Here is a 25,611-nt window from a genome sequence, read left to right on the forward strand (position 1 = left end):
ATAGTAAAAATATTTAATTAACCTTAAAAAAGCAAGGAAGAAGGAACACAAGAAAAAAACAGATGGTACAAAGAGAAACATGTAGGAAAATGATAGACTTAAATACGTATGTAACTAATTACACCAAATGAAAATGGACCAAATTCTCTATTTATTTTTTCTATTTATTTATGTTTTTTTTAATATGAAATTTATTGTCAAATGGTTTCCATACAACACCCAGTGCTCATCCCAACAGGTGCCCTCCTCAATAAATTCTCTATTTAAAAGCAGAGACTGAGGGGCACCTGGGTGGCTCAGTTGGCTAAGCGTCCGACTTCAACTCAGGTCATGATCTCATGGTTTGTGGGTTCAAGCTCTGCGTTGAGATCTGTGCTGACAGCTCAGAGCCTGGAGCCCACTTCGGATTCTGTGTCTCCCTCTCTCTCTGCCCTTCCCCTGCTTGCACTCTGTCTCTCTCTCAAAGATAAATAAACGTTAAAAAAATTTTTTTTAAAGCAGAGATTGCATAAAACAATAAGACAAAACTATATGCTTCTTTACAAGAGAGATACAGTAAATAAAAGCAGATAGATTCAAAATAAAGGAATGGAAAACATTTTGTGATAAAACAATAACAAACTGTTGGGCCTATGTTAATATCAGACAAAATTCATTTAAAAACAAGTATTACCGGGGAGCCGGGTTGGCTCAGTCGGTTGAGCGTCCGACTTCAGCTCAGGTCATAGTCTCACAGTTCATGAGTTTGAGCCCCGCATCAGGCTCTGTGTGGACAACTCGGAGCCTGGAGCCTGCTTCAGATTCTGTGTCTCCCTCTCTCTCTCTCTCTCTCTCTCTCTCTCTCTCTGCCCCTCCCCAGCTTGCACTCTGTCTCTCCTCTCAAAAATAAATAAACATTAAAAAAATAATAATAAAGAAAGACAAGTATTACCAGTGAATGATAAAAAGATCACTTAATCAAGAAGAAATAAAAATTATAAATATGTAAGCATCTAAATATAGAACTTCAAAATAAATGAAGCAAATACTGACAAAACTAAAGAAACAAACAGACATATCCACAGTTATCATGGGAGATTTTAAGACACCTCTTTTAATTGATAGAACACTGATTATATATAGAATATTTGAACAACACTATCAACCAACGTGATCTGATTACTATCATGGAACACCAACAAGTTCAAGTAAAAAGTACACATTGTTTCTAAGTGTGCATGGAACAGTTAGCAAGATAGGTCCTATGCTTAGCCAAATAAATCTCAATAAATTTCAAAATCTTTATTTATATGTTTATGCTTATGTATTTACATTTATATATTTATATATATATATTTTTAACCACAATGAAATTAAATTAGAAGGCATTACTACTTAGATATCCAAATAAGCCCTAAATATTTGGAAATTAAGAAACAGACTTCTGAATAACTCATGAATCAGAGAAGACATCATAACAAGTATCAGAAAATATTTTTACTTAATAATAACACAACAAATAAAAATTGTGGGATGTAGTTAAAGCGGTGTGTGGAAGGAAATTTTTAGTATTATATACTTATATTAGAAAATAAAAAGTCTAAAATAAATTAATATTCCACTTTAAGAACTAGAAAAAGAGGAGAAAAATAAACCTAAAGTAAGTAGAAGGAAAAAATAATTTAAAGAAGAGTAGAAATCAATGAAATAGGAAACAGACAAATAAAGAAAATTAAGAAAAGCCAAAATTTCTTCCTTGAAAAGATTAATAAAATTGACAAATCCCTAGCAAGGCTGATGAACAAAAAAGAAAATGTAGATAGCCAATATGAATAAAAGAAGAGACATTACTACAGCTTCTACAGACATTATGATAACAAATGAATATTATTTTTAAAACTTTGTATAAATAAATTTTAAAAATGAGATGAAATGGAAAAATCCCTTAAGATATAAATTTACCAAAATGGACACAAGGAGCAAGAGAATATCTGAAGAGCTCTGTATCTATTAAAGAAATAGAATTCATAATGAAAACATAACTCACAAAGAACATTCCAGACCCAGCTGGCTTCTCTAGTGAATTCTATTATTTATGCAAGAAATTATGTCAAGTTTATACAAACTCTTTCAGAAAACAGAGAATGAGGAAATACTTCCAAACTCATTTTACGAGGCCAGCTTAATTTTGATACCAAAACCTGAGAGAAATCTTTTGAGAAAAATCACAGACCAATCTCCTTCATAAGCACAGATACAAAAATGCTTAAAAATTGACATTTTTATCCAGAAAGACAAAAAAGTTTATTACATCTTGACCGCCTATAATTCATGCAAAGAATGAGAGGACTACTTAATGAACAAAAATCAATGTGATCCACCATATTCATAGAATAAAAGAGAAAAAGTAAATTATTACTTCAATGGATGCAGAAAAAGCATTTAATAAAATTTAGTAACTATTTAAGATTTAACAGCAACAAAAATCTCTGGAAACTAAAATAGAAAAAATTGAGAGGCCCTCTGTCGGCTGCCTGGGTGGAGTGGCACTACTCCAGAAACGGGGCATGGGGAGCAGGATCCTTTAAGAAATCGGGGTTTGAATCCCAGCGGAGTGCCTGGAGGCACAGGAGACTGATGGGCGGAACAAACTGGCCCACTCACACCAGCGCTGTGAAGACAGCTAAACAGAGTGGTTTAGGACACCTGGGAGGAGAGACTGGGGTTTCACCATTTTTCTTCCCATCACTAACAAGGTGGGGCTTCAGGGAATGGACAAGGGGTTCATAGTGGAGGTGGGACCTGCCTACAACAAACCATGTGCTTCTGTGCCTGGTAATTGAGGATCTAACAGAGCAATATTGACACTAACCGGACCAGACAGCCCCTCCTCCAGAGCAGGGCAGCCACTGGTTCCAAGACACTATCAGATATCTGTGTATTCATCCAGCATATATATTTTTTTTCTTTTTTTTCTTCCTGTTATTTCTTCCCTTCTTTAGTCTGGTTATTCTGGTTGTTTGTTTGTTTAAGCAGACATTTTAAATCTATTCTTTTTACACCTCTTCTATATCACCTTCTTTATTTTCCTCTGCTTCTCTCAATCTCTCTCTCTCTGGATTAAGTTGTATAGTTTCTCTGCCTGGTCATTTTTTTTTTTCTTTTCTTTTTCCCCACTGCTGTCATTTCTCTCCTTGTATGGGATAAGGCTTCTTCCACCACCAACCCCCCTCTTTAAAAACTTTTTCAAGGGTTACTTATTTCAGTGAACAAATCAAAGCACACCTGGTGGAAGATCCAAACCACCACTACAAATAGGGAAATAAAGCAAGCGGAGTCACAACAATGGAGAGCACACAACACACTCCAAAAACACTTCTTGAAGGGCCAGGCCCTGGACAGTGTATGACAACTTTTTAATATAGTAGTGCTCACAGGTGCAGGACACATAACAAGCTATTAAAACACATAGGGACAGGGGCACCTGGGTGGCTCAGTCAGTTAAGTGTCCGACTTCAGCTCAGGTCATGATCTCATGGTTTGTGGCTTTGAGCCCCACATCGGGCTCTGTGCTGACAGCTCAGAGCCTGGAGCCTGCTTTGGATTCGGTGTCTCCCCCTCTCTGCCCCTCCCCCACTCGTGCTCTGTCTCTGTCTCTCTCAGTAGTAAACAAACGTTAAAAAAATTTTTTTTTAAATACATAGGGACAGAAAACTAGCTAAAGTGACAAAATGGAAGAATTCTCCTCAAAAGAAATTCCAGGGAAAAATGAAAGCTAGAGAATTGCTCAAAACAGATATAATCAATATATCTGATCAAGAATTTAGAATAATAGTCATAAGATTAATAACTGGGCTTGAAAAAAGCATAGAAGACAGCAGAGAATCTGTTGCTGTAGAGATCAAGGAACTAAAAACCAGTCATGATAAATTAAGAAATGTTGTAAATGCATGCAAAATAAACTAGTGGAGTGACAGCAGGGATGGAGGAAGCAGAAGGGACAATAAATGAAAGAGAAGATAAAATTATGAGAAATGATGAAGATGAGAAAAAGATAAGAAAATACTATGGGTGCCTGGGTGGCTCAGCTGGTTAAGCATCTGACTTCAGCTCAGGTCATGATCTCACGCTTTGTGAGTTTGAGCCCTGGGTCAGGCTCTGTGTTAACAGCTCAGAGCCTGGAGCCTGCTTCGGATTCTGTGTCTCCCTCTCTCTACCCCTCTCCTGTTCTTACTCTGTCTCTATCTCTCTTTCAAAAATAAATAATAAACACTAAAAAAAAATACTAGACCAGGAGGGAAGAAGTAGAGAACTAAGTGATTCAATGAAAAGTAATAATATCTGTATCATAGGAGTCCCAGAAGAAGAAGACAAAGAGAAAGGGGCAGAAGGTTTACTTGAACAAATTATAGCTGAGAACTTCCCTAATCTGGGGAAGGAAGCAGACATAAAAATCCAGAAGACACAGAGAATCCCCTTCATATTTAATAGGAATAGGTCCTCTCCATGGCATATCATAGTGAATCTGGCAAAATACAAAGATAAAGAGAGAATTCTGAAAGCAGCTGGGACAAATGGGCCTTAAGCTACAAGGGTAGACACATAAGGGTAGTAGCAAACCTGTACACTGAAACTTGGCCGGCCAGAAGGGAGTGGCAGGAAATATTCAATGTGATGAATAGGAAAAATATGCAGCCAAGAATCCTTTATCCAGCAAGTTTGTCATTCAGAATAGAAGGAGAGGTAAAGGCTTTCTCAGACAAACAAAAACTAAAGGAATTCATGACCACTAAACCAGCCCTGCAAGAGATCTTAAGGGGAACTCTGAGTGGAATGTTGTAAAGACTACAAAGGACCAGAGACATCACCACAAGCATGAAACCTACAGATAACACAATGACATTAAATGCATATCTTTCAATAATAACTCTGAATGTAAATGGACTAAATGCTCCAATCAAAAGACATAGGGTATCAGAATAGATAAAACAAACAAACAAAAACAAGATCCATCTATATGCTGTCTACAAGAGACCCATTTTAGACCTGAGGGCACCTTCATATTAAAAGTGAGGGGATAGAGAACCATCTATTATGCTACTGGAAGTCAAAAGAGAGTTGGAGGAGCCATACTTCTATCAGACAAACTAGATTTTAAACTACAGGCTGTAACAAGAGATGAAGAAGTGCATTATATTATAATTACAGGGTCTATTCATCAAGAAGAGCTAACAATTATAAATATTTATGCTCCCAACTTGGACACCCAATTATACAAATCAATTAATCACAAACATAAGCAATCTTATTGATAAGAATATGGTAAGGGCAGGAAACTTTAATAATCCACTTACAACAAAGGACAGATCATCTAGGCAGAAAAATCAATAAAGAGACAATGGCCTTGAGTGATACACTAGACCAGATGGACTTGACAGATATTCAGAACTTTTCATCCAAAAGAAGCAAAACACACATTCTTCTCGAATGCACATGGAACATTGTCCAAGATAGACCATATACTGGGTCACAAAACAGGCCTCAATAAATATAAAAGAATTGAAATCATACCATGTATATTTTCAGATCACAACACTACGAAACTCGAAATCAACCATAAGAAAAAATTTGGAAAGCCTTCAAATGCATGGAGGTTAAAGAACGTCTTACTAAAGAATGAATGGATCAATCAGGAAATTAAAGAAGAAATTTAAAAAATATATGAAAGTAAATGAAAATGAAAACACAACAATCCAAACCCTTTGGGATGCAGCAAAGGCAGTCCTAGGAAGAAAATACATTGCATTCCATGCCTATCTCAAGAAACAAGAAAAATCCCAAATACAAAACCTAACAGCACACCTAAAGGAAGTAGAAGCAGAACAGCAAAGAAACCTCAAAGTCAGCAGAAAAAGAGAAATAATAAAGTTTAGAGCAGAAATAAACAATATAGAATCCAAAAAACAAAAACAAAAACGAAAACAGTATAACAGATCAATGAATCTAAGAGCTGGTTTTTTGAATGAATAAACAAAATTATAAATACCTAGCCAGAATTCTTCAAAAAGAAAAGAGAGGGGACCCAAATAGATAAAATCATGAATGAAAGAGGACAAGTCACAAGGAACACCACAGAAATACAAACAATTATTAGAGACTACTATGAAAAATCATATGCCAACACACTAGACAACCTGGAAGAAATGGACAAATTCCTAGATACCCACACACTTTCCAAAACTCAAATGTGAAGAAATAGAAAATTTGAACAGACCCATAACCAGTGAAGAAATTGAATCAGTTATCAAAACTCCCAATAAACAAGAATCCTGGGCCAAATGGCTTCCCAAATGTCTACCAAACATTTAAAGCAGAGGTTAATATCTATCCTTCTCAAGCTGTTCCAAAAAATAAAAAAAAAAAAAAAAAAAAGAAATGGAAGGAAATCTTCTGGACTCATTTTATGAAGCCATTCTTCTGTGCAGAAGAATGAAGCCAGATGGCGACCCCATTAAAAAGGAGAATTACAGGCTAATATCCCTGATGAACATGGGTACAAAAATTCTCAAAAAGATACTAGCAAATCTAATTTAACAGTATATTAAAAGAATTATTCACTATGATCAAGTGGGATTCATTCCTGGGCTTCAGGGCTGGTTCAATATTTGCAAATCAATCAATGTGATATATCATATTAATAGAAGAAAAGATAAGAACCATAGGATCCTGCTGAAAAAGCATTTGACAAAATACATCATCCTTTATTAATAAAAACCCTCAAGAAAGTAGGGATTGAAGGAACATACCTTAACGTCATAAAAGCCATGTGTAAAAAGCCCATGGCTAATATCATCCTCAATGGGGAAAAGCTGAGAACCTTTCCCCCTAATATCAGGAACACGATAGGGATATCCACTCTCACCACTGTTGTTTAACATAGTGTTGGAAGTCCCAGTCTCAGCAATTGACAACCAAATGAAATAAAAGGCATCCAAATTGGCAAAGAAGTCAAACTTTCACCTTTTGCAGATAACATGATACTCTAAATGGAAAACCTGAAAGACTCCACCAAAAAGCTGCTAAAACTGATACATGAATTCAACAAAGTTTCAGGATATAAAATCAATGTACAGAAATCGGTTGCATTTCTATACACTAATAATGAAGCAACAGAAAGAAATCAAGGAATCGATCCCATTTACAATTGCACTGAGAACAATAAAATACCAAGGAATAAACCTAACTAAAGATGTAAAAGATCTATATGCTGAAAACTATAAAAAACTTAAGAAATTGAAGAAGACACAAAGAAATGGAAAAATAGTCCACGCTCATGGATTGGAAGAACAAATACTGTTAAAATGTCAATATTACCCAAAGCAATCTACACATTCAACACAATCACAATAAAAATTGCACTGGCATTCTTCTCAAAGCTAGAACAAACAATCCTAAAATTTGTATGGAACGAGAAAAGGCCCCGAATAGCCAAAGTAATGTTGAAAAAGAAACCAAAGCAGGAGGCATTACATCCTGGACTTTAGCCTCTACTACAAAGCACTAATAATGAAGACAGTATAGTACTGGCACAAAAACAGACACATAAACCTATGGAATAGAATAAAGAACCCAGAATTGGACCCACAAATGTATAGCCAACTAATCTTTGACAAAGCAGGAAAGAGTATCCAATGGAAAAAAGCCAGTCTCTTTAGAAAATGGTGCTAGGAGAACTGGTAGCAACATGCAGAAGAATGAAACTGGATCACTTTCTTACACCGTACACAAAAATAAACTCAAAATGGATGAAAGACCTAAATGTGAGACAGGAAACCATCAAAACCCTAGAGAAGAAAACAGGCAACAATCTCTTGGACCTCAGCTGCAGCAATTTCTTGCTCAACATGTCTCCAAAGGCAAGAGAAATAAAAGGAAAAATGAACTATTGGGACCTCATCAAGATAAAAATCTTCTGCACTGTAAAGGAAACAATCAACAAAACCAAAAGGCAACCGACGGAATGGGAGAAAATATTTGCAAATGACATATTGGATAAAGGTTTGGTACCAAAACTCTATAAAGAACTAACACCCAAAAAACAAATAATCCAGTGAAGAAATGGGCAGAAGACATGAATACTTTTCCAAAGAAGATATCCAGTTGGCCAACAGACACATGAAAAGATACTCAACATCACTCATCACAAGGCAAATACAATTCAAAACCATATTGAGATACTACCTCACACTGGTCAGAGTGGCTAAAATTAACAATTCAGGAAACAACAGATGTTGGCAAGGATGTGGAGAAACGGGAACCCTCATGCACTTTTGGTGGGAATGCAAACTGGTGCAACCACTCTGGAAAACAGTGCAGAGGTTCCTCGAAAAACATAGAACTACCCTATGACCCAGCAATAGCACTAGTAGGAGTTTATCCAAAGGATACAGGAGTGCTGATACATAGGGGCACATGTACCCCAATGTTTATAGCAGCACTTTCAACAATAGCCAAATTATGAAAACAGTCCAAATGTCCATCAAATGATGAATGTATAAAGAAGACATGGTTTATATAAACAATGGAATACTACTTGGCAATGAGAAAGAATGAAATCCTGCCATTTGCAACAATGTGGGTATAACTGGAAGGTATTATGCTAAGTGAAATAAGTCAGTCAGAGAAAGACAGATATCATATGTTTTCACTCATATGTGGAACTTTAGAAACTTAACAGAAGACCATGTGGGAAGGGAAGGGGAAAAATAGTTTCAAACAGAGAGGGAGGCAAACCATAAGAGACTCTTAAATACAAAGAACAAACTGAAGGTTGAGGGGGGTGGGGGTGGGGGAGAGGGGAAAATGGGTGATGGGAATTGAGGAGGGCACTTGTTGGGATGAGCACTCGGTGTTGTATGTAAGTGATGAATCATGGGAATCTACCCCCAAAACCAAGAGCACACTGTATACACTGTATGTTAGCTAACTTGACAATAAATTATATTAAAAAAATAAAATATAAAAAATCTTCCTTAGTCTGGTAAAAGGCAGTTTTTAAAAACCTACTGAAATTGGACTTTCATTTAAACTCTAAATGAAAGGATTTAAGATCAGGAGCAAGAAAAGGATGTCTACACTCACTTTTATTCAAAACCATTTTAGAAGTCCAAAAAAGTGTAATAAGGTGACAAAAGACACAGGAAGTATAAACACTGAAAAGAAAAAGCAAAACTATTTCTCTTTACAGATGATATGATATATAGAAAACCTTATGGAATCTAAAAAACTACTAGAGCTCATAAAGTAAATTTATGAAGGTCTCAATATACAAGGTCAATGTAAAAAATCAATTCTATACATATCAACAGTAAAAACTGAGAAATGAAAAATTTTTAATCTCATTCATAATAGTATCAAAATTATAAAATGCTTAGCAACATATATCATAAAAGACAGTCAAAACTTCTAAAAGCTACAAAAACATTGATGAGAGAAATTTAAAATACCTCAATAAATGGAGAAGTATATTATGTTCAGGGACTGGAAGACTGAATACTACTGTGTCAGTTTTCCCTGAAATTAAATTCAAAATTCTATAAATTCAGTGCAATTACAGTCACATTCACAATTCCAACAGGCATTTTATTTTTTTGGAAGAAATTGGCAAGTTGATTCTAAAATTTATATGGAGATGCAAAATACTTTGATTAGCCAAAATTTTCTTGAGGAACAAAGTTGAAGGTCTGAATAATCTGAATTCAAGAATTACAAGACTTACTTACCAAGACAGTATGGTATTGGCGTAAAGATAGACAAATCGATGAAAGGAATAGACTAGACAGTCCAAAAATAGACCCACACACATATGGACAAAAGAGTATATACCATATGATTCTGTTCATATAAATTTTAAGGACAGGTAAAAATTAATCTGTGGTGATAGAAATTAGAATGTTGCTTATGCAGGGTGGGGGTGGGTGGAGATAGACTGGGAGGGAGCACAAGGGAATTTTCTATATCTTAATTTGGGTAGAGATTAAATGGATGTGTATAAATTTATTAAAACTCCTTGAATTAGACATTTAAAATCTCTGCATTTCACTGTATTCAAATTTCCCTGAATAAATAAAAGCTATAACTGGAGCTTAGGGAGTAAAAAGGCTTCCTGGAAGAGGTAGATGTTTGAAGAACAAGTAAGAGTTGGCTAGGTGAAGGATGGAAGAAGATCGGAAGTAGACCGTGTGACATGTGGAAAGGCACAGAAGTGTGACACAGCACAATGCCTTTAGGAGGAGGGGCTGGGAGAGAGAGAAGGTTGGAGAAGGAATTAGGGGACAAATTAGAAAAGGCTTTGGGATTAAGAAGTTTGAAGTTTATTCTGAAAGCTAAGGGAAGCCACTGAGGCATTTTATGCTGGCAAGATCAAACTAAGAGCAGAGTAGGGGGTGGGTGTGAAGGGAAGCCAAGCTCTAAAGTGGCACCAGACAAGCAAGAGTGAGGGTCCCAGCCAAGGTGGAGAGAGAGGCCTGTAGGAAAAGAGAAATCTTTAGGAGGTAGTAAAGAAGTAGAATCCACAAGTTTAATGAAGGAGTGGATGATAGGATGGGTGAGGGGGATGACAAGATTGGCAGAAGAAATCCAAGTCCAATGGACTCCATTCCTTCCATTTTCCCATTAGCCTGTCATTAGCTTTGGAGAGTTGGTGGCACATAGGGTACTAGGGTAGGAGTTGTGAGTAAAAACTAGATGACATTTGGGTTTCTCAAGTTATCTATAATATCAACTAAAAAAAAGACTTACAAAGCAAAATGTTTTGCCTTGCAAAGATCAAAGTTTTCTAAGGCGAAAAAAAAAAACTACTGTGATATAAAAAGATGTCTAATTTACTGCCCTCCCCCTGAAAGCAATGGCAAATAAAGCTAACCTTTATTGAATATTTACTATGTGCCAAGCACTGTGTTTATGCATAGTTTATGCATAGTTTCTGCATAGGCATAGTTTATGCATTGTCTTGATGAATCCTGGCACCAACCCTCAGAGGTTGGACAATAAACATTATCCTACTTTTCAGAGTGGGAACTGAGATTGCCCAAGATCATTGAACTTGTTCCTGGTGGAGGTAGGACCTCACCATGCTCTGGTATCTGACTTTGGTCACCTGTGTAAGGGTGTTAGCTCCAAGATGACACCCGGTGATTTTCATTTTCTGATCCCACAACTCTCAGTGATTTGGAGGCAGAAGGTGGGGAGATTGTTGAAGAGAAGCCAGAATTGGGAAGGGATCAGGAGAATTGTTCTTCCTCAACTGAAACCTTCCTATGGAGTTGAATCTCAGAATGTAAGAGATAATAAAAATCTGTTATGGTCTGAATTGTGTCCGTCCCAAAATTCATATGTTGAAGTCCTAACTACCTCAGTCCTAGAACCTCAGAATGTGATTGTATTTGGAAACAGGGACTTGAAAGAGGTGATTACATTAAAAAGAGATGATAAATTAAAGGTTAGGAAGGGCCCCAATCCAATCCGATTGGTGTTCTTATAAGAGGCGATTTTGATGTGTGTACACAGAGAAAAGGCCATGTGCAGACACAACAAGAAGACAGCCATCTGCAAGCTGAAGAGACAGATCTCGGAAGAAATCAAAACTGCTGACACCTTGATGGGCCTCCGGCCTCCAGAACTGTGAAAAACTGAATTTCTGTTGTTTAAGCCAAGTACCAGTTTGTGGTACTTGGTTATGTCAGCCCTAGCTAACTAATTATCCATTCATTCATCTATCCATCCCTTTGTTCAACTACATTATGTGCTAAACTCAAGAGAGACATAAAACATTAAACAAGAAATATTACCTTATTTCCAAAAGAGAACAATTATAGCATATGGGGATAAGTGTTCTGACAGTTTTATGTTCAATTTAGGGCATTAGCTAAGGTGTCCTGTGGGAAGTGACACTTAACTTGAAGGCTACAGGACTTGTAGAGGTCTAGAAGAGGGTTTCTAAACCTGGCACTATGGACATTTTGGGCCAGATAATCATTTGTTGTGAGGGCTTGTCTTGTGCATTATGGGACATTTAGTAGTATCACTGCCTCTGTTCTTTAGATGCCATTCACACCCCTACCCCAAGTTGTGACAACCCAAAATGTCTGCATACATTGCCAAATATCTCTTGAGAGGCAAAATTGGTCTAGAGGGTGGGTACAAGCTTTTAAGTGGAGGACACAGCATGGAATCAGGCCAAAGATAGCATGGCCATTCAGGAGCCTGCAACCGTCTCATGTTATAAATGAGAAACTAAGGTTCAGAAAGGCTCAGTTTTTTATGCAAGACTGTGAACTGGTCACTATAACCAGAAGCAGCAGTAGATGTAGTGGGAGGAAGTGCAAACCCAGAAGACAGCTTCAATTTGAGGCTGGTCTCTTCATCTTAAAGAAAAATATCAGACTCTTACCTATTGCAACATTTGAGTCTATGGGGCTACAACATGTTGAAGGCTTATTTTCTAGTGCCTGGAATAATGACTGGATGAGTAACTAGTAAACTAGGACCAATTACTGGACCAAACCTGAAACAAATAGCAAATGCAATGCTACTCACATGTTTCAAAGAAATAGTCTAAAATTTATGTATTGGTGACTAATAACTAGCCAGTAACTGTGGGTGAGGGTTTTTGGCAAGGGCAGATGCTAAACACAAGAAATTTTAGCTGGCATTGTCATGTCTTCCAGTAACAGGAAACAGTCTACAGACCTGGGCCTGGCTGGTGGGACAGTCCACCATGGCAAGAGGTGCTGTTAAGAAAGCATCTGGACATGTGGGAACTGAAAAATGGTCAGTGCAAACACTACAGCTCACTGGCAAAATTGTTTGCTTAGAATTATAGCTAAATACAAGCAACAGGAAATGGTCTGACAAAGGTGACCTGTTCTTTTAGGTTCACAATTTATGACAAATTTTGCCTGGTGCTAGGGGTTACTTGGCATTTCTTCCTGAAGCACAGAGCTTCACAGGACATTTACAACAGCAACATGAAAAGACTACTCTCTCATTGGTATGCAGGGTAAAGGCAGGACATACACCAGTCTCAGAATCAGTTCCTTTTTGGGACCAAACTGAAAAATATCTCCTCTATGAAGCCTTGTGTGGTCACGTTGGACCTTGTACTTCCTCCACCTCCTTCTCAGTCCTTATGTAGACCATCTGGCCTAACTTAGGAGGCACTCAACAAATGTTGACAAGAATGAGGCTTTCTTGTGTGTTTCTCAGTCCCAGAAGAGGACTCTACTTTCCTTTGTATTCTGTCCCCACCCTGCCACCCCAGTTCTCCTGACAGTGTCCCATCCACCATCAGAGATCCTATAATGCCCATTAGGACTTTGTCATTTGCTGTGCATGGGTGTATGGTTCACAGGTGTGGTCAGAGTAGGGAGGGACTGTCCCCCAGCCCTGAAGGGTGATCCTCACTCCTTCCAGCAGTCCCTGAATTCTCTTCAGAGAATCTCTGAAGGTTCCACAAAGCACAAAGTCTGAAGGTTTCACAGTCTGAAAATTCCTGCTCCAGTCCAATGGCCAGGCTACATACAAGAAAACAGAATCCCAAAGGCCCTAAGAGTTCTACCCAGGCCACAGATCTCTAGTTTGGCATTACCTGAAGCAGAATCTGCATTCCTTCCTCACCTTCACCAGAGTTCTTTGAACCACCCCTCTCAGAGATTGAAGTATTTCCTCCTGTAGGCCCCTAGGGATGGCTGCTGTCTGGACACAGAGGGCAAGGGTAAAATATTCCCGCCATCCCATAGGAATAGTAAAAGATGTTGGTTGACTGACTAGAGACTTAAACAGTATTAATGAAAAAAGTCAGTTCAACAGGGTCATGACTACTTTTGGTCCTTATGGCACAAAACACTATCTATGAGAGCAGCTCTCATTCAGCTTTTCACATTAAAATCCTAAGGGCCAGTTACTGAGCATGTACTGTACTTTGCTCATCCAGTGGCCTTAGTGGTGCAGATCAAACCTGCCCAAAGACTGCTTTTTCCACTCTCCACACTGGCGTACTGTTAATAGGGACAATAAGAGCTACCACCTCGATGTAAACACTTTTCGTTTGCTTTGAAGGAGATCAGACTATGCCATTCCAAAATATGACATCATAGGAGTAGGAAAAAAAAAGCTTTCCTTACGTTCACTGGCTGGGATCCTGTGAATTAGACTGCCACCAGACATATCAACATAAAAAGCACATAAATTATGTAATATAAGTTTTATGTGACATGGGAGCCTTCATAAAGAAACAAGATCAAAAGAAGTGATTAAGCCTGAGTGTTTTTGTATTAGGTTTGATGTGGAGAATCATGGGAAAATGTAATAGGGCAAAATGGTATGAATTAAGGTGGTAAATTGGGGGAAACTCAGCAAGGCCTATGGGTTCAGACTTCCCTCAGTGTCTCTGTATCTTTGGAGGTAAGGACACTCCTTCCCTTCAGTTATAAGGAGGACACCTCTCACATAAAGGTCTTAAAACCTAATTCAGCAGAGATGAAGGAAGTCAGACAGTCCTTCCTTCACCTGCCATTTCTCAAACTCCTCCAGCTTAAGATATTCAATATGCTAAGGTGTCATATTTTGGGTTAGTGTGTTCTGAACCCTGCTACTCCTTAGGCATAAAGATTATTTTGAGCTGAAGATACTTGAGAATCAACAGATACATAAAGAAGTCTTCCCAGAGATTTCCTTATCTGACTAAAGGGAGAAAGTCCTGAGAAATAAGGGCTACCATAGATCCCCTATCCCCAAGATGGACTTGTACAAACAAACCTGCTGAGATAGCCCTTATGACTCATTAGTTTCCTCCATATATCTATTTTTGCACAGTTTGGCAGGCACCCTTGGAAGCTCCAAACCTTTTCCTTTGTCTTGTCATATCTCCATAATTTCTCATTCTTTGTTAAAAACGGGTGACTCAGTTGGTTAAGCACCCGATGTGGGCTCAGATCATGATCTCACGGTTCATGAGTTCAAACCCTGCATGGGGTTCTGCATTAACAGTGTGGAGCCTGCTTGGGATTCTCTTTCTCTCTCTCCCCGCCCCCCCCCCCCGCCAACATTCTCCCTCTGTCTCCCCCCACTTGTGCTTTCTCTCTCTCTCTCAAAATAAATAAATAGACTTTTTAAAAAATGGTATATAAGCTCTCAGCCCTATCCACTTCTTTGAGTCTTCACTTTTCTAGAAAAACCCATGCCTGATAAAAATTAACATCAAATAAAATGTGTATGCTTTTATTTCTGTTAATCTGTTTTTTGTCAATATAAGATGCAAGGCCCCAGGTAGTGAACCTAAAAGGGCTGAGGAAATTTTCCTCCCCCACAATTTATGGGTTACCTCACTATTTTTTTTTGTTCACTATGTTCACTATTCTTCAATGTTCACTGCTTGTTAACATTTTGCCATGTTTGCTCTATTAATCTATCCATTTACCCATCTATCCATTCATTTATGCATTCATGATCCATCCATCTAGCTAGTTATTTATTTTATTAAATCTTTTGAGAGTTACTTACAGATATCATGATACTACATCTCTAAATACTTCAGCAAGAATCTCCAAAAACAAAGGCTTTTTACCTTTACAAATATAATTATCACACTTAGAAATTTAACATTGAGCTAATACTATTATTTATTTGCTACTCACAGTGTGGTCCCAGGGCCAATAGCATCTGATCTCACCTCTAGGAACTCTTGGATGGTGTATGCAGGAATGGGGTTGGTGGGGAGTCTGTTTTTTTCCCCTACGATTTTTTATTTTTATTGTTAACATAATCAAAGGATTTCATAAATATGCTTTGTTTTGATATTCTATTTTTTCTTTAAACCAGACACCAGAGCTATGATATAGACCAGCTATCCCAACATTTTCCCACCCCATACCCTGTGCATTGGAAGGCAGCAATCTTGTCTTTATTTTTTGTCTTGGAATCCAGTGCCTATTGCAGATGCTCAATACATAGTCTCTGAAATGCACTTGGGAAGAGGCCTATTTTTTTACAGTGTGAAATGATAAGACAAAGGCACCACAAAAACACTAAATTTTATAGAATTTGTTTTGATCTACCTGGAATCCTGTAAAGATATCTAAGTTTGTTTTTTATTTCTTTTATTTTTTATTTGAGTATAGTTGACACATAATGTTACATTAGTTTCAGGCATACAACATAGTTATTTGACAAGTATATACATTATGCTATGTTCACCAAAAGTGTAGCTACGGTCTGTCACCATATAATGTTGTTACAAGATCACTGACTATATTCCCTATATTGTGCCTTTTATTCCCATCTTATTCATTCTATGAATGGAAGCCTGTATCTTCCACTCCCCATCACCCATTTTGCCCTTCTTCCCATCCTCTCCCCACTGACAACCATCAGTTTGTTCTCTGTATTTATGGGTCTGATTCTGGTTTTTGTTTATTAATTTGCTTTTACTTTTTTAGTTTCTAAATATGAGTGGAACCATACAGTATTTGTCTTTCCTAGTCTGACTTATTTCACTTAGCATAATACCCTCTAAGTCTTTCCATGTCTCAAATGGCATGATCCCATATATTTATGGTTGTGTAATATTCCATTGCATATATATACCAAATATTCTTTATCCATTCAGCTATCAATGGACATTTAATTTGCTTCCATATGTTGGCTATTGTAAATAATGCTGCAATAGACATAGGGTGCATATATTTTTTTCAAATTAGTGTTTTTGTGTTCTTTGGGTAAATATCCAACAGTGGAATTATTGGATCACATGGTATTTCTATTTTTTAAAGTTTATTTACTGAGAGACAGAGAGACAGAGAGAGTGGGGAAGGGGGAGAGAGAGAGAGAGAAAATCCCAAGCAGGCTATGTGCTGTCAGCACAGAGCCCAATGTGGGGCTTGATCCCATGAACCGTGAGATCATTACCTGAGCTGAAATCAAGAGTCAGACACTTAACCAACTGAGCCACTGAGGTGCCCTGGTATTTCTATTTTTAAGTTTTTGAGAAACCTCCATACTGTTTTCCACAGGGATTATACCAATTTACATTCTTGCCAACAGTGTGGGTATTCCTTTTCTTCCACATCCTTGTTAACATGTCTTATTTCTTGTCTTTGATTTTAATCATTCTAACAGGTGTAAGGTGGTATCTCCTTGTAGTTTGGATCAGCATTTCCCTGACGATTAGTGATGTTAAGCATCTTTTCACATGCATGTTGGCCATCTGTATATCTTCTCTGGAAAAATATCTTTTCAGGTCCTCTGCCCATCTTTTAATGAGATTTTTTTTTTTTTTGGTGTTGAGTTGTGTAAGTTCTTTATATATTTTGGATATTAACCTGTTACTGGATATACCATTTGCAAATATCTTCTCCCATTGTTTTGTTGACGGTTTCCTTTGCTGTGCAAAAGCTTTTTATTTTGGAGTAGTCCCAACAGTTTACTTTTGCTTTTTTTCCCTTCGCCTTAGGAGATAGCAAACTGTTTTTTAACAAACCCTCCAAGTGATTCTGATGCATGCTAAAGTTTGAGCGCCACAGTTCTAGATTAAAAGATAAAGAGATCTAAGAACTAAATGCACTGTGTGATACTTGATTAGATTCAAATATGGAGTTGGGTGGATTGGGAAATAGCCAAAAGGGATATTACTGGGTCATCTGGGGAAATTTGAATATGAATTGTACATTAGGTCAGAGCTTCTTAGAATTGAATGTGCTCACAAATCACCTGGGCGTCCTTGTTAAAATCCAAATTCTGATTCTGAGTCTGGTAGGGAGGCTGTGCTGAGATTCCACATTTCCAATAAATTCTTAGGTGATGCTGATGCTGCTGGCACATTTTGAGAACTAATCTAGGATAATTCCCCAATCATTTGTTTTTCATTACACTGACATTTTTTGAAAATCCCAAGCTAGCTGTTTTGCAAAATATCTCACAATTTGGATGTGCCTGATTATTTCCATCATCATTAGACTACATCCTTTTGGCAGGAATACAATATAGGAGATCCTATGTCTTCAGTATAGTACATCGGGACACACATAATTTTATTACTCTTTAATGCACTTGCAATTTCCACTTTCTTCCTCCACACATTCTGTGGCCTCCTGAGCAGGGGTGGTATTAAAATCAGGCCCAGGAGACTTTCACCTGCACTCACACTCTTCCAGGTACTGTTGACAGGAGCAACAGTGAAGACATAACTGGAAAGTTGAATGCCCGTGAGATAATTCTCCTTGATCTGTTTCCCTAAGTCAAACCTTAATGATACAAAACAGTATAGCAGTGTTTGTGAAATCCTGTAACAAAGATGAATCACTGGTTTGCCTCAGAAATGAAAGGGAGACTGATTCAGACAAGCCCTGTTGCCAAAAATACCCTACGGAGGATGTTACACCAAAAAACAGAAAGCAAGCAGAAGCCGACAGAGAAACACTGAAGATGTTATGACAGACCTACAGAAATGCTCTTGAAGATACAGGTAACGAGGTTTGAACCTTCTCTGGAAACTGGTAACCAGTCCAGTGAGCATTTTTTTTTCTTTTTTTGAGAGAGAGAGAGAGAGAGAGAGAGAGCAAGCAGGGGAGGGGCAGAGGGAGAGGGAGAGAGAGAATCTTAACCAGGCTCCATGCTCAGCACGGAGCCCAACACTGGCTTGACCTCACAACCATAAAATCATGACCTGAGATGAAATGAAGGGTTGGACATTTAACCAAACGAGCCACTCAGGTGCCCTGCAAGCATCTTTACATTACTTTTTTTTTTTTTAATTTTTTAAATGTTTATTTTTGAGAGACAGCAAACAGAGTAGCAGGGGAGGGGCAGAGAGAGAGGGAGACACAGAATCTGAAGCAGGTTCCAGGCTCTGAGCCCTCAGCACAGAGCCTGAAGTGGGGCTCCAACTCAAGGACTGTGAGATATGACCTGAGCTGAAGTTGGTTGCTTAATCAGCTGAGCCACCCATGCATTCCTTTACATTACTTTCAAAGAGAATCTCAAAATTGAAAGAGAGACACATATTTCACAGAGAAAATGCACTGATTAAAGACAAAAATTAAGAATACATAATTTTTGTGAATAGACATTAGTTAAAACAGATTAATAATGAGGTGCTTGGGTGTCTCAGTCAATTAAGTGTACAACTTCGGCTCAGGTGATGATCTCTGTCTGTGAGTTCAAGCCCTGTGTTAGGCTCTGTGCTGACAGCTCAGAGCCTGGAGCCTGCTTCGCATTCTGTCTTCTTCTCTCTGCCCCTCCCCTGCTCATGCTTTGTCGCTCTCTCTCTCTCTCTAAAATAAAAATAAACATTAAATTTTTTAAAAAAATTTTATTTAATATTTTATTTAATTAATTATTTTTGAGAGAGAGAGACAGAGAGAGAGAGACAGAGCACACAAATGGGGAAAGGGCAGAGAGAGAGGAAGACACAGAATCCGAAGCAGGCTCCAGGCTCTGAGCTGGTAGCGCAGAGCCCAACATGGGCTCCAACTCACAAACCACGAGATCATGACCTGAACCAAAGTCGGACACTTAACCGACTGAGCCGCTGAGGCACCCCAATATTTAAAAAATTTAAATACAAAAATTATTAATAAAAAACACTTTAATACTTGATACTTTAAGGCAAACAAAGAAATAGAGGGAGAATAGTATACTTGAGAATAGTCAAGACAGTTATAAAATCCTAGTTAGTGGGAATTTCAGCATTCAAGTTCTTTTCTTGGTAGATAATTATTGTTGAGAAAGACAACATAAGAACTGTAAAATAAAACTGGCCAGTCTGCCAGGCACGCTATGATTTCCACTGAAGGCAGGAGTGTGGGCCCAGTATATGTCCTTGTTCTCTGTACTGGGAGACAGCCGGTCCCAAAAAGTCTGTCAAATGATGGCTGGGGGAGTCACTTTTCCTCAAAGCTGTTAATCCCACTTCCACAGTCTAAGCCTATAAATGTGATAAAGTTTCCAGACACTGGCATAGCTGAAACACTCAGTCATTTCACCCCAGAAACTGAAAGCATGATGAAAGGAGAGCTTTTACCCATGACCTCCAACCTTATCTTTCAGGTCTGATGTGTTGTTATTAATTAAGGGCAATAACAGGCAAAAAGGTTTAAATGCAAGTCAAGGGGAAGGGCTGTAGTCAGCTCCACAAAATTTAAAGAACTTCTACAAAAGTTGACAGAGAGCAAGAGCCAGCTAACCTCCCCTCTCCTGCTTCATCTCTCCCACATCTCTCTGGCATTCTGCCCCTCAGTTGTTCTGAACCACTTGGGTACCTCAAGCTTGCCACACACTCTTGCCTTTCCCTGCCTTTAACTGGTTGACTTTAGATTTAACAAGGTCTTCTTCAACCTTTAACTGGTTGACTTCAGATTAGACAATCTCTTCCTTGGCAAGCCTCCTTGATGCCAACCCTCTCCAGTGCTGCCCCCAAAGAACTCTGTGTTTATGGCCATAGGTGTGCCTGTCTCTGCCCCTAGACTATAAGCTAGTCTTCAAGGCAGAAAACCTATTTTGTTCCATTTAGAAATTTACTATCAAGTCCAGTGCCTGGCACATGATATTAATCATTATGGAAATGTATTTATTATATTCCAGGCATGACTCTAAGTACTTTAGATTGATTAATTTAATGTGCACAATATTGTGAGGTAAGTACTGTTATTATCCCCAGTTTACAGAAAAAGGAGGCACAAGTATTTAAGTGATTTGCCCATGGTCTCATAGTTGGTAAATGGTAGAGTTATGATTTGAACCCAGCCAATTTGGTTCTATGGACCATGCTTTTAAACTGCAAGCTATTTGCTCTTAACAAATACTAGGTGGAAGGATGGATAAATGGAGATGATGGATGGATGGATGGATGGATGGATGGATAGATGGATGGATGGATGGGTAGGTGGTTGGAGTGTGCAGGTCTCTAGCCAGTTAAAAAGGCTAGGGCATGAGAGAATTGTTCCCACTATAGGCCTCTTCTAAGGAAGACCCAATTAAGTGCAGGTATATAGGCACAAACTATTTCACACTAAAACAAGAATCTATATGTTGATGAACACACAAATACACAAAAGTAGACACAGAGGAACCCATGGAAATAGCATGGCTTTTGGAATCAGAGGACTAGATTTGAATCATGGCCCTGTTAATTTGGGGCCAGTTACTTTATTAACACCTTACCAGTAGAGAATATGTAAGTGTCCAAGTGTCCTAAGTTCCAGAGTGCTTGGAACTTAGGAACCTCCTAATTAATTTTAGTTCTGCTCCTGCTCAAGAAAATGACATCACCTGGATCTGATTTACCATAAGCAGGAAAATGCTGAGAAAAGGACTGGAGTGGCTGGCTCACTGAAGGATAAGAAAGTAAGACTTGTCTGGATCCCCTTCCTGGAACTGGGCTTTGGGCTTTGAAAAGAGAGGTGAACTTACAACTTAGCTCTGCCAATTCTGACAATTCTAGAATTATTAAACTACTTTTACTGCAGCTTGAAAAATTTTTGCCTGTGTATACAAATGTGATATCTTTGAGGAAAGAGTGTTTGATATTTATATTTCAATACTTTTTTTGCATATAATAAAAGTAACTAAAGCTCATTGCAAAAAAATTAGAGAACTACAGAGAAGCCTAAAAAATATATGAAAGATCAGTCCATGTTAATCATCTTGGAGGATCTTTCTTAATTTCTTAGTATGTGTATAAGTATGTATATTTTTTAAAAACAGAAATAGGATGAGCTTGTTTCTAGTGTTCTGTTATTTTCACTTGATGATATATTATGGATACCTAACAACATAGGAATACATAATCAACTGCACTGCAATCCACCGAAAGGATATACTGTAAATTACTTAATACTACTGTAAATAAGACTTATATGAAACCACTATTATAAAAAATACTCCAATGAAAATCTGAATACACATCTTTGAGCTTTTGTATTACTGCCTTTATTTACATTTCCAAAATGGGAATTATCAGGTTAAGATAAACATTTTTATTTTGATACATACTGACAAACTCCTCTAGAAAAGTGGTATTTCATCAACAGTATAGGAAAGTTATCCACCTTCTAACACTGGATATAACCATTATTTTTAGCCTTTGTCAAACAGATAAAAAAATAAAATAAAAAATGACTTCTCATTAGTTAGCATATAGTGCAACAATGATTTCAGGAGTCGATTCCTTAGTGTCCCTTACCCATTTAGTCCATCCCCCCTCCGACAACCCCTCCAGTAACCCTCAGTTTGTTCTCCATATTTATGAGTCTCTTTTGTTTTGTGCCCCTCCTTGTTTTTATATTATTTTTCTTTCCCTTCCCTTATGTTCATCTGTTTTGTCTCTTAAAGTCCTCATGTGAGTGAAATGACTTCTCATTTTAACTTATTTTTTTCCTGAGGTAATTTTCAAATTCTATTTAATGTAAATATAATGTACTTTAAAAAATCAACAGATATAAATTGTTTTATATATTTGAGTTGTTTCAAGTTGGGGGCATAAATATTTACAATTGTTATGTCTCCTTGGTGGATAGTCCCCTTTATTATGATATAATGCCTTTCTTCATCTCTTGTTGCAGTCTTTGGTTTAATATCTTGTTTGTCTGATATTGCTACTTTGGCTTTCTTTTGACATTCATTTGCATGATAGATGGTTCTCCATTCTCTCACTTTCAATCTGCGGGTTTCTTTAGGTCTAAAATGAGTCTCTTGCAGGTAGCATATAGATGGGTCTTGTGTTTTGTTTTGTTTTTTTTTTTAATCCATCTGATACCCTATGTCTTTTGATTGGAGCATTTAGTCCATTTACATTCAGAGTAATTATTGATAGATATGTATTTAGTGCCATCTTATTACTTGTTTTGTCATTATTTCTGGAGATTTTCTCTGTTCCTTTCTAGTTTTTGTTGCTTTTGGTCTTTCCTTTCCACTCAAAGAGTCCCCTTTAATATTTCTTGCAGGGCTGGCTAAGTGGTCACAAACTCCTTTAGTTTTTATTTGGGAAATTCTTTATCTCTCCTATTCTGAATGATAGCCTTCCTGGACAGAGTATTCTTGGCTGCAGATTTTTTCCATTCAGCACATTGAATTCAAGCCCTTCTGGCTTGCCATTTTTCTATGGAGATATTGCTGCTAGCCCTATTGGTCTTCCCTTGTAAGTTAGGGACTTCTTTTATCTAGCTGCTTTTAGGATTTTTTCTTTATCACTATATTTTGAAAATTTACCTACAACATGTCTTGGGTAGCCTGCTTTTGTTGATTTTGATGAGAGTTCTCTGTACCTCCTGGATTTGGGTGTCTGTTTCTTTCTCTAGATTAGGAAACTTTTCAGCTATAATTTCCTCAAATAAACCTTCCACCCCCTTTTCTCTCTTCTTCTTCTGGGACATGAAAAGATGCTCAACATCACTCATCATGAGGGAAATACAAATCAAAACTACAATGAGATATCACATTACACCTGTCAGAATGGCTAAAATTAACAACACAAAAAAAAAACAACAGGTGTTGGTGAGGATATGGAGAAAGGGGAACCTTCTTATACTGTTGGTGGGGATGCAAACTGGTATAGCCACTCTGGAAAACAGTATGGAGTTTCCTCCAAAAGTTAAAAACAGAACTATCCTATGATCCAGCAATTGCACTAGTGAGTGTTTACCCAAAGGATACAAAAGTACTGATTCAAAGGGATACATGCACCCCAATATTTATAGCAGCATTATCAACAATAGTCAAATTATGCAAAAAGCCCAAATGTCCATTGACTGATGAATGGATAAAGAAGATGTGACACGCACACACACACACACACACACACACACACACACACACACACAGGAATATTATTCAGCCATCAAAAAGAATGAAATCTTGCCATTTTTAATGATGTGGATGGAGCTAGTGAGTATTATGCTAAATGAGATAAATTAGTCAGGGAAAGATAAATATGACTTCACTCATATGTAGAATTTGAGAAACAAAGCAGATGAACATAGGGGGAAAGAGAGAGGCAAATAAGAAAACAGATTCTTAACTATAGACAACAAACCAAGGGTTGCTGGAGGGGAGGTGGGCAGGGGGGATGGGTTAAATAGGTGATGGGGATTAAGGAGTGCACTTGTGATGAGCACTGTGTATTGTATGAAAGTGGCGAATCACTAAATTCTATACCTGAAACGAATATTACACTGCATGTTAATGAACTGGAACTTAAATAAAAACTTGAAAAAGATATAAAAAAATCCACATATGTTGTACAAATTTTCAGAAATCATTTACTCATATATTGCACCTTGGTTAGACATTAGAGCTACCCAAAGACTTTAAGGGTAGGCTGAGGGCATTAAAGATGTAGATTCTTTCTCTCTCAGTAGCCTTCGTACATTTATTTCTCACATTCTCACTACACATGTTCAGGCATATAGGACTTGCCCCAGAACTGCGCCTTCTGGGTCAAGTTATAGGGGCTCAGGACTTTCCATATCCTCAGCACATTGGCAGTGGCTATACGCTCAAAGGTCCAGGGGTTTTAGTTGTTCTGTTCTCATTCCTCTTGATCTTTCCACATCTTCTCTAGAGTCACACACTCATGGCCTTTGCTCAGAAGGGAAACTTGTGGGCACCTGGTCAAGTAAGCCTTGTACCTCTTTGAATTCACAATGCCCACCCATCTCTATTATGGGCCAGTCATGTAATGATCAATGGCACCTTTGGCTCCCATGTGTGTCATACCCTTGCAGGTGATGGGCTGAAAAGGGGCTAGTACTCTTCATAAGGCAAATATGTTCTTGGGGTCCACAGAGCAGTACATTGTCAGGTGCATCATTTCAAAATGGCTCCAATGGAGGTGACCACCACCTAGTGCCAAGATTGCACAACTGCCTTCTATGAACTCAGTAGCTTCAGTAGAAGGTCCTCATATGTCACTTTTAAGTTCTCCTCTCACTTTTGGCACACACAGATGTTGCCCTTTCAGCAAATTTAAGCTTGGGCTTTTCAAGAATGGAAACATCCTCAAGAGTTGGCACCAGGAGCAACATCCATAGTCCAGCACTGGCAGGTGGGGCTGCCCAAGAATCTGACAGCAGCACTCACAGGAGTGGCCCACTGGCTCGAGCCAGCAGCTGCCACATGGTCACCTGCATCTAGCAGCACTGGGCTCCCCATAGTGACTCTAAACTTACATATTTTTAATTGTTAGTGAATCACACACATTTAAGGTGTTTATTGACCATTTAGAATTCTCTTCTGTGAATTTCTAGATCATGTCCTTATCATATTTTCCTATTAGTTTGTAAGAGCATGTATTCATCTTTGCATATCTTATGCCTAGTATAGAACTTGGCACATAGTAGTTATTCAACAAATATTTGTTGAATGTCTAATTCAATATCTAACATTTAATATCCCTACTTGGCTGCAAAAATATGTTTATCCCCAGAGGACACAGGCCAGTGGTTCTAAGTTTGAATCCTGATTGCCAAGATTTTACACCTAACTTTGAGAAAGTCAGATTATTGGAATCTGAAAATACTGACCATAGTCAGAACCCCAGGGGCCCAGGATACACCATGTATCCTGAAGTCTAATACTTGA

At 37.9% G+C, this 25,611-nt stretch overlaps 1 pseudogene; it reads right to left on the minus strand.

Moving 5' to 3' along the window:
- Positions 1-24,418: 24,418 nt before the first annotated feature.
- LOC102970056 lies at positions 24,419-25,148 on the minus strand (annotated as a pseudogene).
- Positions 25,149-25,611: the final 463 nt, after the last annotated feature.

Source organism: Panthera tigris, chromosome B1 (assembly GCF_018350195.1).
Source record: "Panthera tigris isolate Pti1 chromosome B1, P.tigris_Pti1_mat1.1, whole genome shotgun sequence".
Lineage (NCBI taxonomy): Eukaryota > Metazoa > Chordata > Mammalia > Carnivora > Felidae > Panthera > Panthera tigris.